The sequence below is a fragment of the Ochlerotatus camptorhynchus genome, unplaced genomic scaffold (genome assembly GCF_037179485.1).
Source record: "Ochlerotatus camptorhynchus isolate MF236.1 unplaced genomic scaffold, CSIRO-AGI_Acam_v1.1 ptg000412l, whole genome shotgun sequence".
Lineage (NCBI taxonomy): Eukaryota > Metazoa > Arthropoda > Insecta > Diptera > Culicidae > Ochlerotatus > Ochlerotatus camptorhynchus.
In genome coordinates, this window is record NW_027040898.1 from 28,900 (window position 1) to 50,705 (window position 21,806).

Sequence of the window (21,806 nt, forward strand, 5' to 3'; positions counted from 1 at the left end):
GTTAATATTAATAATATTGTTTATGTATCGATGCAACTAACCTGTTAATATTTTGAAGTTGATAGTCAGAGCATTAAACTGGTTAGTGGAAATAAAAATGCACACAATCCACACATGCCTGTTCCGATAGCTACCAGTATGTCCAAGAGGATTCTAATCTGCAGACTGAAACGCAAATCTGTTCGCAAAGCTCACGCAGAACAAGGACAACAGAAATGTTCCACGATGACCATGAACCAACAAACCCAGACAAATCGTCGTTCGCTTTCCTTGTTTTGACTAGACACGCAAGCTGTGTACATCTGATAAGAACCGTCTAAGTGCCTGCGCTGGTTGGTGGAAGAGCCGTGTCCTATTCGGTAATGAACAATTAACTTGTTACCGAAATTTAGGTTTTCAATTGAAAATACCAAATCATGCTGTCGTCATTGCTTCGCAAACTTACATCATCCTTAATTTGTGTCCGTCAAGTTCCACGACGACATTCATTTACCTCACGTTTCGCCACGAGGTTATCCCATGATGAAATCGAAAGTCCTAACAAGCTAACCGTCGCTGGTAGTGCGAATCATAGCCTACTTCATCCAGATCATTTGTTGACAGTGTGTGCGCGCATTGAGCAAGGGCTATGATCCAGTTCGAACTACTTACTCCCACTATTTGCTCGTCGATACTACCGTCACCGTGCTGTGTGCTGGCTTATCAACTGCAGTTCCATAGTTACGCTGTCTGTTACATCCAGCATGTGATCAGATAGACTTTGGACTGGCTCAAAGTTCTCGCTAGCGTGTGGTGAAACGGTCGGCTTGCTACTCCGTGGCAATTTAGTTTACAGTATCACAGATGAAGGCTGCGCCCCTTAGTTCAATTCGCCCTCATCACTTTTCTGTATAGATTCGGTGAGACGTAATATTCATTATAAACAAGGTGGCGCGTGTCTCTGTGGAAGCGGATCTCTGGTAGAATAAGTTAGCATAATACTTGCTAGTCACTGTGTAGTGTGAGCAACTCTTGTTGATTGTTTACCGAAAACGGTGTCGTATTTTTGAAACGGTACTTTGATTTTCTTCAAGGCATGTTTACTGTTCTATTTTTCTTTAAATAAATGATTTGGGATCAAGAGATGACGTAACACATGTTGATGACAACAAAGCAGTCTAAAGGTGTTTTTGTAAATTTTTATCGTTTTCAAGCATCTTAACAAAATCTTCATGATTTCGATGTTTAAAGAAGAATCCTGTAGTAAAAATGGGCCCTAAATTTTCTGGAAAAAATTCAAACTTCTATCTAGATTTAAAAACATATTGAAACTGACAATTGCTTTGAATCTACACATATAAATAAGCTTTTCGAAGGAACTTCGGATTTTTTTTAAAACTTTAGAATAGAATCTCGGTTGAACAAATGCAAATTTTAAAGGACCTTCATCGATGTTCGAAAGGTACTGTCTGTATTGATTGTTTCTTTTAATCTAGTTTATTTCTCATAAATAACTCAGTTCCAAAATCATTCCCTGTTGTGTCTAACGTTTTGGCGCTAGATATTATCGGTTGAAACCCAGAAAACCTCACACGCGACAGTACGATAAACATAATGTCGAATTTAGTGCGTTTTACGAACCAGTAATTCAAATAAATGTGGTACACATCCTAGCAACGCTGCATGCCAGTTTACCAGTTTTAAAAAAATAACTCAAAATGCGCCTAATAAAACTGGAAGGAAATTGGATCCCCGAAAAAAAAACAGATTTTCATGCAAACATGATAATTTCTGCACATTTTTTATTACCAAATTTTTCATTCATTTTGTTCATGTGGTAAGACTTGACTGTTAGCTAAACTTTTAGAAGCCGATATTTTTAAAATAAATACCGGCCTAAGAAATTCTCAAGTAACAATTTAGTTTTTATGAGGGTTCTGTAGACCATAGTTTACATTTGTAGCATGCTTTAAACCTTTATGAATCTTACAATATTACTTGGGTTGTAACATTACTAATTATATTTGACATTTTTAAAGGGAAAAAGCCCACTAAATTTTCCATAAAAAATCAACCACCATCTATACAACATTTCAAAAGTTCAATAGATACAACGTTGTTATTTGAAAATTTTGATGATCACTTGGTGATACACAAAGATACCATTGACAATTCAATTCGCCTTTCTGTATATAAGGGAAATGCAGGTAATGTCGGCCTAAGTGTCCCTAATTTGGGCCCATCATTAATTCAGCAATCGACTAAATTTTCAATAGCAACCAAAAATATCCATTAGTAACGTCCCAATTACGCGTTCATCTAGATAAAATTGATAAATAGCAGATTTTTAGCGATGGGCCCAATCTTAGATCCATAGGCCAACATTAGAGGCATTTCCCCTATTATGTCAATTCAGAGAAAAATTAACATTTGGCGTCAGATTTGACAACCGAAATTGACAATTGACAGCAAATACCAATGAAACTTTGAAACACTGAACCAAAACTATTCACAGAAGGCCATGTTCTCATGTTCAAGGCATCACAAAACAATTATAAAACAAATTAAAGTTCAGAGTCAAAATCGAAGAAAAATAGTAGTGAATTTATAACATTACAGCTGTGCCAAAAAAATACAACTTGATGCAGTCTATAATCGAGCTGACAACCAGGGCTCTACATTTTCGAAGCTCTAAAATGAACTCGATCTTTGTTTCTCTCATACACTGAACCAAATTGTCCATTCATCATACCATCTGATTCAGATCTCAAAGCACAGAAGAACTGAATAGCATCAATTCTAAAACAAGATGATTTTCATTCTGCACAATGTAAACCATCAGTTCTAAATCAGTATGATTATCATCCATTCTTAGGAAGACTTGCAATGAACAAACCGTATGATTAACATTAAGAAGGATACGGACTCGTCATACAGTTTCAAAATAAATTATCATGCAATGTTTAAATGAAATATAAGAGCAATCTGAATGAAAAATATATGATAGAAGAAAGCTTTGAAGAAAGCTTATTTTACAGTTTAAAAATTGTGATCATAACGAAATATATCTCTTCTAAATCGTTGGAACTGTAAATTGTAACCGTTTAGTTACAATGTCCTAGGTTTTAATTTGTGCATGTTGTTTTAGAAAACTGTAGTGTTTGCTTAGTGTCAGTGTTGGGTTTGTAGGATTAGTAGGATTGTAGGTAAAATTGCTGTTATTGAAAAATGTATAAATTTGTGTTAGTAGGTAGTTTGAAATTGATATTTGTTTATAAACTTTATTCGGTGTGACAGGATCGAAAGGGTGTTATGATCAACTGTGGTAGAAAAACTCAATAGGCGAAGGAGATGATATGGATGGGATATAGCTACAAGAAAGGAAAATGGAGGAAATAAGGAACGAATTGAAAACTGGATGGGAAAAGGAGGGCTTTTGATAGCTGGGATGGTCAACCATTGCCCAGAAGCAAACCGGCGTTTGTGCCTAGAAAACGTGAGTGAAGTACAAAAGTGAAAGACTTTTTTATGTTCCTGGTGTTCATTCAGGACCTTTTTGGTTTATTCCACGGATATCCTCACGATCGGCACTTTTCGACCAAGTCAGTCTCGACTGTCTTGGTCTAAATGTCAAGGACCTTCCACTCTCCGGCTTAATAATTGCCAGAAAGGAGAGCATCCTCGGACTCGGAAGTCCTAATTGTTAAGGAGGAAGACCCTTCTCGGCTCGACCAAGGTGGCCTTGTCACGGTCAGCTGATATTCGCCAACGAAGGGAGACGCCGTTGACACCGAATAGGCTACTTCGGAAGCTGCACAGGGATTGCTATATTCCCTGAATGCGAACTACCATCGCAACGCGCAAACCCAAGCCTCAAATCCGCCATTGTAGTGACCACAGCCCCAGTCACCAGGCACCATCTTCCAGACCAGTTGAAGACACCGATCCGCGATTGTCGACGGAGTGATCAAGCCACGGACCGCCATCGCGGTCAAACAACAGCTGCCAGATACAATCCCCACCAGCAAGCGCTCGCCATCGTCCAGCATACACCACCCGTACGTACCAAGGAAGCAGAAACCCATAGAACACACCCCATAATAGCCCAATAAAACCATCCGCACAATAATTCCATTTGAATAAACTTCCAGACTTTTTCCACCCACTCTTTAGCTTCCAATTAATTTCACCATCACTTAAGAAATCCCACAGTTTCTGCACAGTTTGTTCCGCGTACCCCTCCGAATGACCCAGTAGCATGCCGGCCCTGTGACACAGTTCAAGGGTCTCATGCTACTGAGCTAGATATCCGGGAGTCTTGGTTGAGCCACTAGGGTGAGTCTCATCTAGTCCCAAAATTAATGTTGTAAATGAAATGCTTTTGTTTTACAAGTTGAACAATTGTTTTATTCATTTATCGCCATCAGATAGCCGCACACTAAATGCTTCATTGGGCCGACATCGCCGCAAGATGAACGTATTCATGCCCTGCTCCGAGCGGAAGTGATTCAGCACCATCATGTTGGCGTCGTGTAGTAGATGTAGTACGCGTACGGTGGGTTCTCGTCCTCCGTCCACTGATCCGGCGTGGTCACGTCCCCATCGAACAGTGGATTCGCCGGTTTGGACTCGTCATCCACGGAATCGAACCCAATCACGTGCTGTAGGAACTTGTGCAACTCCGGATGTTGGCTCGGGTTGTTTGTGGCGTCGAAAAGCAGTTTGAAAATGTTGTCCAAAATCTGCTGGAAAGAGCTCATCAGCTCATCAGGTCTTGAAGATGTCACTGGAAGATAAATTTGGTTTGTTAGATGCTCAGATGTAAGTATACTTTTAATTTTGCTAACCCGCATGTATTTAATGTTCATGAATGTCAGCATTCGGAACGGTCAGCGCTACTGGCACGTCCAGAACGTAGTGGTGGACCAATTTTATAAACGGAGCCAGAAGATAAGTTTCCTTCCATGCACTATGAGATTATTGAACTTTTCCCATTCTTTCCCAGACCCCATAGCAACTATGGATACTTTTCCCAAGAGCCAGAGCAATCGCTCCTGTAATGACATCGTTGACAACTCCTGGGAGGTCTACGAAGCCAACATCAATCTGCTGTATAACAACATTTTTGTCCCTCGGTTGGCTCTACCTCGCCATCATCATTTGTCTCTCTAGGACCCAGCTCAGTTTAAATCAGAACTTGTAAATAATATAATCATAAATAAATTATAAAATATAACTTGATGTTGTGCATCTGATTTTCATCCGAAATTTCATAATATAATTTCATTTTATAATTAGTAGAAAATAATACGATTTCCCTATCGTTTTATGTTTGATGTAAGACTACTTTGGTTTTTTTAAAATCGACCTTAAATCATTCATTATATAGATGATTATCATTTGATTTATTCATATTCCAACAGATGATAAATCGAATGACGATCATTTCAAAGTCATCTGATAATAGTTATAGGGCTTGAGTGAGGCAATAATCATTCGATGCCAGGATGATGTTTTGGTTCAGTGTAGCTAGAGCATCAGCAAGAAAGGAATATGAAAAAGAAGCTCGCTTAGAAGGAAAGGCTGGCTGTGGCAGGGTTGGAAAATGTCATTTTCAATTAAAGATCTCACGCGATATTTACAAAGATGCTTCTGTCACTATCATTGGATGAGAAAACGATGATAGAGATTTTTTTCAAAATCTCATCGAATTTTTTGTCATGACAGAGCGTGACAGTGTTGTGATCATCGTAATTACTAGGAAATCTTAATAATACATTCACTCTACCGATTACATACGATTGTTTGCTTAAATTCATATAAATCAGTTAGAAATGTTGATGTCAAAACCGCATAAGAATTATTCTCATGAGTGCTTGATCATTGAAAAATGACAAGAAAGCTAATGATAGGTAGTTTCGTCTCGTGATAGTGACAGGACCTGTTTTCTCATCGTCACATGACGGCCGTGATATTTACCAGCTCTAGCTGTGAATCTTCTCGTTAATAAGTAACGTCGATTTTCTTTTTCTATTTTTTTAGATAAATATGTGGATGGAAGATATAACTTAAACATATGTACTACGTGTAATCTCCAAGTGTTTTCACGTGAAAAATGCTTTAAATATATATTTTCATTTTCCGTCATATACGTCATGAAACCTCTGTTGATGTGTTTCATGCAAGACGAAACTATCAAAGTCATGATGTTTACCGAAGCTTGAAAGAAAGACCAATGGAGCGATGTGAGAAAGAGAGGCAAGCGATTGATCATTTCAAGCTGAACATTGCATTAGGTCCTAAGTAACATTGACAGATCCTCTTCGTCGACTTTCTCTTTGCATCCCCACGGTCATGTTAAGACATTCCCATGTATTTTCAGCACACAGATAAAAAAAGAAGTTTTTATCTAGCATCTAATACGACAAACACATCAAGAAACGGTTCTATGCTCATGTTATTAACGAAAGAGAAAGTCGACGAAGAGAATCGATGAATGTTACTTAGGACCTAATGTAATGCTTAGCTTGATTTGTTTGTGGACGCCAACTGAGGTTCTAGAATGCTGCGAAGCTATTCGACTTTAACAGAAAAAGAAAGCCAGGAGTCTCTTCGTCGCATCGATTTGGTCAATTAGAGCTGATATTGTGACGCCCTGCTGACAACATTCTATTACAGTTAGGTAAACCGGATAAATTTTTATAGCGATCCAGCTTTACCCAACAAACAATCGCCTATTGAAGAAACGACTTCTCGACGATTTTATTCAACTGCATGCCTAATAATACTTGTACAATTTTTAAAAATAACTTCTGTTCAGGCTTTGTTCACACAAATCTGGAGAATTTATTCAACCACAACAAGGTGTTGGTTAAGGCATGTCGAGAAGCTTTTATTTGACTTCCATGAGTTGTAACAGTGCTTATTTGGACATCTTTGCGATGATGTATACGCTTGATTATCATGCGAAGTAACGTTTAAATTGGACACTATTATACATTTATTAAACGATCATTGAACTGCAGGAAAATTAACTCAAAAATAAAGAACGGTTGAGCTAGAGACAGTTCTTTTCTTTAGTGATAGTTTTCATAATTTTTGACGAAGCACGTACCATACAAATTTCAGAAAATGAATCACTTTGAAATTTGGGATTCATTAATTCATTCACCGTTGTTTTACATGAGACCGATTCTACCTCTTCACCTCTCCTATTTTCAAGGAGACGATGCTGGGTTATTTATTAAACTAAATCAGTGAATTTGTTGTCGTGAGTGATGTGATCGTAATCATCGATCGAATTAGAACACAATTAAAAAAAGGGTTGAGGTTGGGATTGAACTTTCGACCTTCTACTTGGAAAGCGAAAACGGTAAACACTACTCTACTGATTTCGTCTTGTTGTTGGTTCATGGCTTAGCTTAATATTTCCCGTGAACCCGGAGCCAGATGTCTTCATTCCTTTATTTAACGTCGGTCTCTGTTCCGCAATCTAGTGCCAATCACCGACGGACATCGATTGCCATCCATTGACGGCAATCGAATGTGCAGGAAGGCAGCTTCCACACCTGCGTAAGATATCGCACCCATTCAACACACATGGGCCGGGACCAACGGTTTTACTTCCCTTCCGAAGGAAGACGTGACCAGAGATTTTTATGCCTCAGAAAAATCCCACCGACCTCGGCTGGGATTGAACCCAGACCCATTGGGGTGTTAGAAAGCAGTCACGCTTACCACTACACCACCGGCGCCGGCTTCCGGAGCCAGATGTCATTAGTGTGCTTTGGTCAGAAATTTTATTGTTTTCGCTATGGTCATTCATGTCGGTTTGTCGGTGCTACTACGTCGTTTATAAAGCATTTACAAAGCATGCGATTGCAACATGGATGCATAGTGGCATAAGAGTTATTATGCTGATTGTATTTACCTTTATTCAGCAATATTGTAAAGCAATGCAATGGAATCTAATAATGGAGATAGAAAACAAATATTTGACGTCTAATAAAGCATGTTATTAAATCAATTCAAAACAGTCGAATTAAGCGTCAATTTATTTTCGCTTATTATCATTATTATTATTATTTCGCTTATTATTATTTTATTATTATCAATTTTTGGTTCTGAATCAGGAAGACAGTCAACGTTTATAAAGCTTTTAAATTAATCATGAGAGCAAACAGCGGAATAAAGGCGCATCTATCGATCTCAATGAGCTTTTTTCAGCACATAATTAAACATCCTGTTTTATTCAGCATTGTACACTGTTATACAGCATTGCTTCAAAATGTATGCTTATTTGTGACTTCAATTGTTTGTTGGGTAGAGCTTTTTGACGGGCATTTTGACGTTTGATCGACGCACACATACTGTACCATTTAAATCGAACGAGTGCGAGCAAGGGGGAAACAGATTAGTGGGAAAACAAACCGTACATTCATCCATTCATCCACACAAACCGTCCATTCATCCATGATAGATAGAGAAAGACGATTAACCGTCAAAAAGGTCTATACACAACACGTTCGAAGCTGTCAACCAAGTCTAGTGGGTCAACAGCAAACAGTATATTATGTCCTTTAACGTGCCCATTAATAAACCATATTTGTTACTCTAAAACATCCCAAAATTCTTTCATGGTAAAATGCTTGATATTCGGGACAATCAGTGGTCTTTGATATCCACCGAAACTCACAAATTAGGTCAGGGCATGAGGTTTAAGCATCACAAATAATTGATCCGGTTGTGATTAGTTATGTCGACTCTGTTCATCGACTTTCTCTTTCGTTAATAGCTCTGCAAAAACATTCCCTGTTGTGTTTGACGTTTTAGATACTAGATTAGAACCTTCTTAACTATGTGGCAACAATAGCCCGAAATCTGAGTGCAGAGCCATGGTTATCAAAAAAGAAAGTCGATGATGAGAATCGATAAAAGCAGATAGGACCTTTTGAAATGAAAAAAAAAATAATTTGACTGGATCTTTATTTTATAGAAGTTCGGAGTCTACAATTCATTTAATACTATGTTTTAGTGTCAGTGTTTGGAACGAATGACAGCTGCGGTTGTTTCTTCTTATTTTTTTCTGAAAATTCAACGAATACTAAGATTTCTGTGAACTGGCAATACAATTGATAATCCAGCAGATCGGGTCGATTGCATCAAGAGGGTTCGATCTGTCTTCAACCGAGGCTTCGAAGAATGATAGTTATTATCCGGTTGTGTTTATGTTTGACAGCTGCAGAGAGTGATTCTTCTTATTTGTGAAATGTCGATGCATGCTAAGATTTTTGTGAATCAGAAATATAAGGGAAATGGCTCTAATGTTGGCCTATGGATCTAAGATTGGGCCCATTGCTAAACATCTGATATTATCAATTTTATTTAGATGAACGTGTCATTGGGACGGTACTTCCCGAATTTTTGGCCGCTATTGAAAATTTAGTCGATTGCTGAATTTATGTATGGGCCTTCGTATCATGATTGATCAATTAACGTTAATTTTGGTTGCTAGAAACTGTCATTTTCAGAGAAATGTTATTTGTAAAATGTCTGAAAATCGCTTTACAAAGCAAATGAAGTGATTTTCAGTATTGTTGTACTTAGAAAAATCGTGCATTTCGATGATACTGAAAACTTTGTAAAACACGTTGAATCGATTAGTTAAGATTTAGAATGCCCAAAAGTCCAAAAACTTATTTTAAGGTAGTCCTGACAAAAAACCCAGAAAAGTTTCATGAAATTCCCTTTATACTTAAATAAGATTTAATTTTAGTTTTTATTTTTTATTTGACATACTGACATGCAGGTATTGAAAACCTGTTTAAAATACTGAATTGGCAAGGCAGGGACAAAGTAAATACACTTAGATATATCATAGCAATGAAGGCTGGTAAGTTATTGTTGGAGCTAGGTCATCTAGGTTAAAATGAAATGAATTTAAATTTAAATTTCGAACAAATAGAGAGTTAAGAAATACCGGGTTACCATCTGATCCAACACATCATTTCGATCACAATGATGATCATGACCAACCGTAAATAAATAATGACGGTCACCTCCTTTTGTTGCTGCTACCACCATCTTATTTAAAACAAACGTTACAGTGCTGTACAAAAGATCACTTTCAAAATTTCTACAAATTAAACAGTAAGATAATGATGATCAACTAATCAAATTATACTTTAACACACCGTTTCTTTATTCAAATCAAATTAGACAGGTCATGGAAAAGCTACACGTGCGCTATCCACGATGCGTAAACATTTATCACGGGAAACGATAGACATTAGTGTGTTAAAATCTGTGTAATTTTTAGTTTAGTTTACTTTTTTCGTCAACCAACGTAGACTAGTACAAATACATACACAGTTTTTTTTCTTAAATATAAATTAATTACTCAAATAAGGATATTACTCAAATAGCAGCTGTCATCCACAACTGAAATTTTATATATGTACATGCTAATATATCTGTTTTTCTTCTAAAGCACAACGTTTGGCTGTATCCAATTGAAACGTATTTTTCACTTTTAGGACCACAATTAAATTATCGACAGAAGTAAATAAATGAGCTAGTTATGATTTCATATAATAAGAATCCTGCCCAGAACATAAGCATAGCATAAAAATATTATTGTTCCATCGGCGTGGAGGAGTTCAAGAAAAAATAAAAAAATAAAAATATTAAAAGCATTGAAGTAATGAAATTGGGTTGTTAGCAGAATGCTTAAATAAAACAGTAAAAAAGGTTATCTTCCATTTAATTCCACTTAATTAATTTTGGTATCCATGACACATACGTACGTATGTGTAGTCTTCATCAGTGTTATTCCCACTAAAGAACTTATCAAAATCTAACCCCCTTAAGTACTCATCCCCTAGGTAAAAAAGTCAAGATCATACCGGAACCTACCTAACTAATAAAACCCAAAGATTTAAGTAAACTAAAGGGGAAAAATCTATACAACTCTCTAATAAGGAAAATCCCAAAGGCTTGGTAGTCATCATAATGAAGTATTGAAATTGGGTTGTAAGCGGAATGCTTAAATAAAACAGCAAAAAAGTTCACTCAACTTTCGTTGACGTTGACGTTGAAACATTTTTACTCTTCACTCAGCGAACGGAATTCGCTGACTGAAAAGCACTTTATGTACCAAGTAGTTTTGGTTTTAGGAGGGTTTGTAGACCATTATTTAGACTTGTAGAATGCTTGAAGCCCTCGATAAAACTTGCAATGTTACTCATGATTTCTAGAGCACAAATCTCGGACACAGTTGCAACATCGCTCATGCAATTTGAACTCTCCCCAAGTAACACAAATTTATAGAATTATGTTGAGTACACTGCTATACAACCAAAACCAAAGGGTATATAAACTGTTATAGAACAGCCCAACTAACATTTTCAGCTTTATAAGCCAACTTTTCCAGCGTTGTGCTGTAAAGTAGCTGAAACAAAGCTGCAAATACAGCTACAAGCCGAAGCAAGCAATTTTTTTAAAATTATAGTCACTTTAACGCTCTTGGGTTATTCGTGACTTGTCCGGGGGTGAGATTTGAACTCGTGACTTTGGCGTGAGAGGTATGGATGCTAACCACTACGCCGAGGGGTGCCCAACTAGCAAAATAGTTTTGGAGAGTGTTTACTGAACTTTTTCACAACCATTATTCAATGTGTCAGTCACACTGAATAACATCACCCAATAAACGCTATTATCACTTATATACAAATATTAATCAACAACTTTAAGCTTAAAAACAAAGCTAATAAAGCGAATATATTACATATTTGATGGCTTCTACACAACCAACCACTCTTGCTGAATAACGTAAACCTCGAAAGTGCTTTTTCAACACCTAAACAACCTGTACTCAACTAATAAACTGGTTTAGCGCTACTTTGAAAGCTATTTTACGGTCAACTATGTTCATTTTTAGACTTGTACACTTTTACAGCTTTTGCTCTGCTTCTTTATAAAGCTGAATTTACTAGTCGAGAAAAGTCCCAAGCAACACCATTTGTTTCTCAGCGAGTAACAACAACTTTAGTGTGACTAAATGAAGTTCTAACTTATGGACAATGTATCGCATATAAAACTTCATTGTACCTTAAAAAGCGCAGAAGGTGGAGTCTCTATGCAACTTTGTTGTTTGTTGCAAATGAGGTTTTGACTGACTTAGCTGTCATGTTTTACAGACATATATAAAGCAGTACAGTGATGTTTTAGAATACATGTGAACGACATTCTAGCTAACCAAATAAATGTTTTGGATATTTTTGTGTGGGATGCGGAAAAATATTACTGATGATTTTATTTGAACTAAAAATCAGAGGTTCAAAAAAAAAATCAAAATTTGCAAATTGATGCCAACAATATGCAGCTCGCAAATGTGTCGAGATTAAAAATTTATCATTACAAAAAAACATAAGCTCAAACTATTGGAAAATTTATAACTATAGTAAGCGTTTCATGTTTTTATGTTAATATGGTGTGAAACTTGAATGTATGTATGTAAGGTAGCCACCATCCCTTCGAAGATCTTGTCTTGTATGCAGCTCCACTTAATAGCAAGATCAATTTGAGCTACCGATCTGAATTCACAATATCGCTGTATGAAGGGCCAAAAACGGTGGGGTGGACCCGTAAGCAGAGGCACTTACGCGAAATCCACGGGAATTTAAGGATCCAACAAATCGAATAACGCAATTCGCAATACTTATTAAGCTTCCTACAGGATGGCTTGTTAAGAAGGGCGCGTCAATCTCCATGAAACTGTTGGAGTAGAATTCACACCATCACAATCGAATCGGTAGGATAAGGAAAATGATAGTGTTTATTCCCTCCTAGACTCCGGTTGTCATACCACTCCAATCGTCCAGTTCCAGGTCAAATGATACCCTGATGCTCCCTCCCAACCCAGTATTTATTTATATATATATATAGTAAACATATGTAATGGAGAAATGAAATGTATCAGAACATTAAAATACGTAATAATGAAAATACATTTATATGGATTAAAAAAAAAACTGGTATTCCGCCATGAAAATAATATTTATTTTACATACAATATGATGCAGCTCTATGTCTTCTCAGCTCCCAATAAGGAAGATGTAACCCTGAAATTTCCAGGTTATATTATGCAAATAAATATTTTTAGCTAGAATGATACTTCATATGTTTGTGTTGTGTTATGTTGTGGGAGAGCTTGGGATTAAACCCATGATATTCTGCTCATTAAGCAAAACCGATCCCTCTAAGGTTATCGAGCATCTCAAAACCAAAACACTAGACGGCAAAATATGATTAAGCCCTCACCTGGTATGTAATGAACAACAGAAATACGCGAAATATGGTGTGAAACTTGAATGCATTGAAAAATAAAATAATTATATTTAATTCTGGTGGACTACATATGGCCACATATGGCTGCCAGTCTTACCAACAGCATACCAATTGTGTACATTGCGGGTCAGAATTTTCAGTACAACAATACTCCTTTGTGAGTGCGGGTGTGTTTTGACTGTGATTAATGTTTGGTTTCATTCTAACCGCACGACTTTAGCATGAAGTTGAGTTTATAAAATTCAAAATTATAAAAAAAAAGAAGTTATAATCAATGGTCAGTGGTCACTCTATATAATGTGCCCAGACACTTCTTCGGCGCTCTACTGTTTTGTGGCGATCACCGACAAGATGTTCTGGCTGGGTGACTCAAACAGACCTTTCCCAACAATCTTCCTAAGATTTTAAATTTTTCAGAAGATCGTAAGAAAAGTTGGCTAAATTTTTACATGAATTGGTTCATTTAAAGTATTTGGAGGTGTTTTGGCATTAAATGTTTTAAGATCAAACTATGTTTCCTTCTTCTTAATGTTATGTATGAAAATTTCAACCTCCCTTTTTCAGCTGTACGAAATTGTAAGGAATGTTAAGACTCCCACTCTTCCCCTATTCCACTACATAATTTGTAGATAACCCGAAATGTTGGAATAAGACATAAAAAATCCAAAGGAATAATGTTTTCCATATATTACTAAGAAAGTTAACATGTAAAAATATGTTGTCAATCTCATCATGAAAAAAGTTGAAATCACAACAAAACCGAAAGGTCGATTTTCGGCGGTTTTTGATTCCATCTTTGTGCGATGTTGCGTGGAATAAAACACAAAGTAGTTGGCTGTGGCGCAATTTCAGGTTAGTACAAAAATGCTTGCTTTTTTACCTATATTCGATCATAATATTACAAGGGCACACAATATTCAATAATTCTAGATAGAGCCAAGGCTCGCTCACTCAAATCAACGCCCCGATCTGGTAGGGGAAGACTTCCCCTTCCCGACATAGATTTGCGTGGGCGTGCATTGAATTAGTGTATGTAATCGATATTTCGACGCTGCGATTCTTAACTTCAAACCTTAAGGTGATACGGCACGTCATGCAACAATGGGTGTCCCTACAATCATTAAATAAACGTGTTTTGGTATGCGTACGAAAGACATCTTCCTACAAAACAGTAAATTACTAATTACATACCTTAAAAATGGGGGTGAAATGTATGAATAAGATCTAGATACATATTTCAATACTTTTCCACCAAAATATTGCCAATTCATTCACGCATTGGCAATATTTGCATTAAAAAGTACGATCAGTCGAATTTGTTCTGCTCAGGGCATGACATTTCAATAACTGTTTTCTCTAGCTTTCACTTCTCAGAACCACACGAAAAACAATCACGACACGTGCTTCTACAAGCACTTTCAAGTTAATTCACTTTTAAAGACGACATTGACTTAAATAATATGATTTGCATCGTTAAAAACGCGAGCCGCGAATAATTTTGCAAGCTGAAACTGTTTTGTTTACCTTTTTCTACACACTGCATTACGAAGGTGTGTGTACGAATCATCTATCATCGTTTCCAGTGTTGTCGATTTAATTGAAACAAAGTGTGTGCTGCTTGCTTTTACTGCTTTTTATGGTGCTTTAGAAACCATCACTAATAAATGTTTAAAACAATTTCTTATTTTGTTTCTCAAAACAAAAAATTAAAGCAAATGAACGTAGAAATATTCTATTGAAAACATATGTGTCGTTCTGGTTGCACTGCTTGAAGCCATCAGCTGTGATATGCAAAAAGCGGCAAAAGGATGATTCGAAAACAAAAACATACACGATAAGAAAAAAAATCCAGCGGCCAGTTCATTTTTGCCTACGTTTGACTTTGAGTATAATCACGTTGAGTATAATCATATTTACCTACTTTTGGGTACAACTAACTATTTTTTTTTGGTAGAAGCGAATTGTCAATCCCACACTAATTGAACACAATCAAATGAATACTCTTCGACTCACATTACCTACTTTTTTCTTCCTGCAATATAGTACCGAGCAAGGTGGCTACATATAGGTGTTCTAATGTGTCAAATTCATGATTCAGCCATGTTGGATTTTTGTATGGGACAGCGACCGAGTTTGTTTACAATTTGCTCTAAAACCGCACTTTTTCCCCCCGCGACCTCCTCGCCTATATAGTGACAAAGCTGTATCACCATTTATATACCCACCATGGTACCGAGATTTGTGAAAATGAGTCACTTTGGGATGTTTTTTCTTACACTCAAAAAATTCCACACGTTTGATCGAAGTGTTTAAACACTTTATTTTTTTGAATGCACAATCACGTGTTAAACACGTTAATTTATAGTGTTTCAAATTTTGAAATGTTGAAAATCTTTGACTATCTATTCAAGTGTATTGCACATTGAATCACACTACTGTTCAAAAAAGATGGATTTAAAGTGTTTTGCATTTCAATGCGATGTGAATTGCTTGCTCAGAAAGGTAAACATCGAAAACAGGAGCTGTGACTTTATCCTATCAACCCACCTCATATATTAGAACAACCGTGGCAGAGTGAGATCTAACGAAGACTCCGGCAGCAGCACACCCCCAACAGTCCATGATCGAATCCCAAATCAGACCCTTTAAAAAGATATGTGAAAGCTCTGGCCTCTGACATTTTTGTTTATATATATTTGTAGATTTATTTTTAGAGTCGGCAAAGTAGAATTTAACTATGATGTGCAAAGCTATTGATATCACCATATGAGGCACATAGAATTCAAGTGTGTCACAATTCAAAGTGTTCAGGCATGATTCATAGCATAAGATTAACACATGAAATGGATGTGTTTCACAATAAGCGCAAAATTAAGTGTGAGACACATGATGATGACGTGTAGAATTTTTTGAGTGTACCGTGTACCTGGAGGTTTGAGCTCTGCAATCACTTTTGGACAGGTCGTATGTAACCAAAGTGTACAAAGTGTGATGTTGAATCAATTAACTACAATGATGACTTAACATGTTGGGCTTGGTGGCTAGGTACATAATTATTTTCTGTATAGGAAGGGGTGTCCTGGGAGGTGGTAGGTCGATAATATTGGCAAATTGAATAGAAATGTAGTGATAGTCTCAATATTGGATGATAAAGAGATATCTTTATCTTTTTAAAAATGACGAAGGTTGAAATTTACAGTAAGATGGACATAACTTATTCTTTAATTTCTTATTTTTTTTATCAACTGTTACACATTCGACCTAATAATAACGAACTCTAGCAGCTATGTTTACGGTAGTTACGGTAGTGCATGATGTACACTCACACTACTACATCATCAATGTTAATCAATTCACGGACACATAGAAAGGAGAGAAAAAAAAAAACAGAAAAAAAGCGTGACGTATCGTATTACCTTAAGGATTAAAACTACCAATTAATAGCACTCTGGCTGATCGATAATTGGAGGATAAATTTGTTATTTTTGATCAGGCGTAGTGACATCAGCTCTGGAAGTGTTAATCCTAAAGGGCCACCACATTAGATCCATTTGCGTTGCGTTCACGTAAATTTGACAGTTAGATAATAGATATAGCTGTCACTTTACCGCAACGTGCTCGACCTTGATCTAATGTGCGTGGGCCTTAACGGTGGCACAGGTAGGAACCAGACTGGTGAAATCTAGATCTTTTTTTTGCAGTAAACTCGAGTGAAAATGAGCAATGCGTAGTTTTAACAATCATAGAATTAGTTGGGTATGTGCGTGCTTTAAACGTCACTTGTCAGTTGTAATGCGACATCGAGTGGTAGTGAAATCGGTGGAGCTCCTCCGTCAGCAACCATCAGGTTTCGGCATTAGGAACAACTAGTTCTGGCAATGTGCCCGCTATTTGGTGCCGTTTCAGCAGGTCCGGCAAAAACGAGCTCCATCTGACAACATATTTGGTGCCCCCAGCTCCAGCAACAATCGATCCAATGTTAGCTCAGGCTTCTCACCGTTTTCTCTGTCCCTTTGGAACGGCTACGGCTACGCCAGCCGCTGTTGGCATCGTCGTTAATCACCATCGTCCTCCGCCATTACTAGTCCTATCGCCCTCGTCGTGGTCTTCCTCACCATCGATTTCTCCGCTTTTGCCAACGTATTCCAAAAGTGTTTTATACGTCACAATGACATGACATATTTCAGCATGCAAGTTACTAGATGGTTGCAACAAACCAAAAACAAAAAATGGAATATTGATGTCAAAGATGACTTCTACATTTATTCACCTTTCCATACGTACTGTTGGACTTGATAAACAACTTGAGTCACACATTATTGAGATATTGTTTAAAATCTAATATTGCTTCTTGATTCTAAATTCGTCCTACGAGTTTCAATTCCGTCCAAACGTATTGAAACGCCATTAGATTTTCTTCGTCCTACGGAAGAACGTAGAAAAAAGGGATTGCTAGGAGCGCTTCTTTTGTTTTGAGAACAATGAGCGTAAACATTCATACAATGCGCTGTATTATATCATCATAATTGATCGCTAAATAGGTTCTTCGACACATCTTGGTTCGTCAACTTTTTAGTAACATCTCAAAATAGTGGCTCAATAGGTTCAAAAAACATGTAATTCACACTCTGTTGCACCAAATAATGTTTTATGGAACTCTCATTCAACAAACATATCACGAGTTAGAGTTGTTGCTCAAGTGTTTCAAACAATATTACGTAGGATATAACATCATGCCAATCTGAGTGTAACATGTTTGCTCCTCCCATTCGATGCATGATTTGAAGGTTCATCCAAGCAGTACATTGAAACAGTTGAGTTTCATTATTAAGACCTAAAGTAAATCAAGGGACAAACTTGAAACAGTTTCATATCAAGATGTATTTCTTGTACCTTTTAAGGGATTTCTGGGCAAAAAATAAAAGAATTGAGATGTTTTCTGTGTTGCTTGGGGTGATTCATGTGCACTAAAGGGTTATACGGTCAAAATTCGGTCAATATCAACTTGACGTATTTCTTTCAATTTTGCATTTAAAAAACCTGAACACCCCTCATTTTGAAGGTGTGTGTGTGTAGAATGTTGCTCCTATTTTGATTTTGGAATTCACTTTTCAGTTGTCAAAATGCCGTCCAAGCAAGAAGAGCAGCGTATCAAAATTTTGCTCGCGCATCGCGAAAATCCGAGCTACTCGCACGCAAAGTTGGCAAAATTGCTAAAAGTTGCCAAATCAACCGTTACAAATGTAATTAAAGTGTTTGGGGAACGTTTGTCGACAGCCAGGAAGTCTGGATCGGGGGGAAATCGAAAACCGGAAGCCGCTGAGACGACAAAGAGAGTTGCCGGTAGTTTCAAGCGAAACCCTAACCTCTCTCTCCGAGATGCCGCAAATAAGCTGGGTGTATCGTCTACAACCGTGCATCGAGCCTAAAAACGAGCCGGACTATCGACTTACAAGAAGGTAGTGACTCCAAATCGCGATGATAAACAAAATACGACGGCCAAAGCGCGATCCCGGAGGCTGTACACGACGATGCTGACGAAGTTTGACTGCGTGGTAATGGACGACGAAACCTACGTCAAAGCCGACTACAAGCAGCTTCCGGGACAGGAGTTTTATACGGCAAAAGGAAAGGGAAAGGTAGCAGATGTTTTCAAGCACATGAAACTGTCAAAGATAGCAAAGAAATATCTGGTTTGGCAAGCCATCTGTACCTGTGGCTTGAAAAGCAGCATTTTCATAGCTTCCGGGACTGTCAACCAAGAAATTTACGTGAAAGAGTGTTTGAATAAACGTCTGCTGCCTTTCCTGAAGAAACACGGTTGTTCCGTACTGTTTTGGCCGGATTTGGCATCTTGCCATTACGGTAAAAAGGCCATGGAGTGGTACGCCGCCAACAACGTGCAGGTGGTTCCCAAGGACAAGAACCCTCCCAACACGCCAGAGCTCCGCCCAATTGAGAAATACTGGGCTATTGTCAAGCGGAACCTAAAGAAGACCAAAAAAAAACTGCTAAGGGCGAGCAGCAGTTCAAGGCAAACTGGCTTTCTGCGGCGAAGAAGGTGGACAAGGTGGCTGTACAAAATTTGATGGCAGGGGTCAAGCGTAAGGCCCGGCAATTCGGATTTGGAAAAGCGGAAGCCTAACTGAATATTTTTCCTGAATTTTATATTAATTGAACTTGAAAAAGAAATTTAATTTGATTTTTTAAATAAACGATTTCACCGATTTACACGCGTTTTCCCTTGACCAAATTTTGACCGTATCACCCTTTATTATAAAGCCTCTACTCAGCGATCTGGAGCATGTAAATTTGTTTACGTCAGTTCAAAGTGTTTCCGTAGTGAAGTTGGTAGTATCAAGGTTCGCCAATGAGGTCGTTCGATTCCAGGTTCCGGTACAGTGTAAATAATTTGGTGGTGTACTTATACATAATTCCGATTATTTTGATTTGCAGCAAAATAAACATGATAAATTCCTCCAACAAATAAAAAAGGAGTCGAACTTACCTTAACACGTAAGCAAGGTGCAAAGGCCTCAAAATCCAATATCAATCTGAGTAAGAAATTAACCAGTAATAGACCCCCATACGGTAGTAGAAAATACACAACTTAACAGCAGCAGTGACAATGTCGCACATTTACAGGGTCAGTTGTTTATAAACAGTTGCTACCGCGTCGTCAGCGATGCGCGCTGGCTTAACTAGGTGCTTCGAGAAAGGTCAAAGTAAACATTGGTGAGTAAGCATCCTACATAGCCGTTCCTACCGCGAGGAGCATTAATTCTTGTTAAAAAAACAGACAGCGACTTTCCAAGAGAAAAACTATCTGTCTCGCTTTATATGTACATACTTGAGAAAAACTATTGTGTAGAGTTTAAGTAACAAATTCATGTATAAAAGGTTTCGAAGAATAAAGAATCGGGGCAGTTGTTCTGATGAGTTTATTATCCGAGGTTTGCTAGGTGCGGACGAGCACAGTTGCAACCTCAGGATAACTGATTCATCAAAGAGCTTTTTCCATACAGTAGAAATGGAATTGCACTGTCTTTCATTTTACGGAGAAAGAAAGAACACGCGAGTTGTGCTCTACGTTGGGCACTTCAACACGGGAGTGAAACATGGATGCGCAACGGAGTATGGGCGCTTCACAAGGTATAATTAATGAAAATTTACCGTTGTTGCCTCCCGGCAAGAATTTATTGGTATAATCTTACAGCTCACGATAACAAAATTTGTTATTTGTTATTTAATATTTTATAATATTAATATTATCATACATTTTAATAAAAACTGCAAAAACCGAAAAATATCTCACACTTAAACAATTATTAATATATTTTTTTAATTATAAAAGTTTACCAAAAAAATAAGTTTTGAAACCTGAATCATCGGATTCACAACCTGATGCCTGTGACCACTTGACAATAAGACCTTCTTACTTGATGCTCATAAAATTCCCTATTAAAAACACACTGGCTGCTGCGCTCGGTTTCAGACTCATCATGCACATTAGACAATTTATTATTTATATTGCACATTAGCCATCTAATTTTTCAAGTCGTTATCCTCGCAAATCATCTTGTTTTGGCAGTGTTATGCAGTGACAAGAGTGCCACCTATCAAGTAACACCATTTTCACGATATTGACTAAAATGGCATGTTAGCCAATTTCTCATTTATGGGCAGTGTAGTGATGGGCACCTTTCAAGTTCACAAACAACTAAACAGTAGGATAACAACGGCATAGAAGCGTAATACGAGCTTGTCCCAATCGTCCCAACAGCCATAAGTAGCTGACTAAGTTCGCCAGATTTGCTTGTATATAGGTTGAGTAAAGGTTGCCTCATATCGTATAACAGTTGAATACAGCTAGAAGCTGTATAAATGAAATGGGTAAAGCGTTTACATTGCGAAAATTGTTAGTTGGGATGTGTGTTGCTTAGGTCTGTTTGCTACACTGCAGCAAACATGAAGTTTCATCGTTGTAAGTTTTGCGGGAGCTAATATTCGAAGTGAAATTAAGTTCAATCAGGATTAAAGTTTCCACAGCGATTCACCTTAACTGAAACTTGTTCTAGTTAGCGGAGTTTCAGTTAAAATACATTTCAGGCAAAGGCTAGAGTATAGTAACGTTGCCAGTTGGTAATCTAAAGACTGCCTGTTAGTTGGTTGGCAGTTGAGCCACTCACGCGCTCTCATCTATTGTCGGCGAAATGCATAGGTTTACCTGTCAATCCAATAGAAAGCCAACTATTCAGAGCACACTCTTTCGGACTAAAGCGTAATCTAGCTTCCATAGCTGACAACAGACTGATAAGAACCAATCAGAGATTAAAATGTCGTAAATGTCACATAGCAGAGTCCTTGGGTTTAGGTCCATTGATTGAATGATATTTCCGTTGAAAGTAGCTTCGATGTGATTTTCTGATGGCTTTAAACTTTTATGGAAAAAATTCTATATTAAATATTATATTAAATTT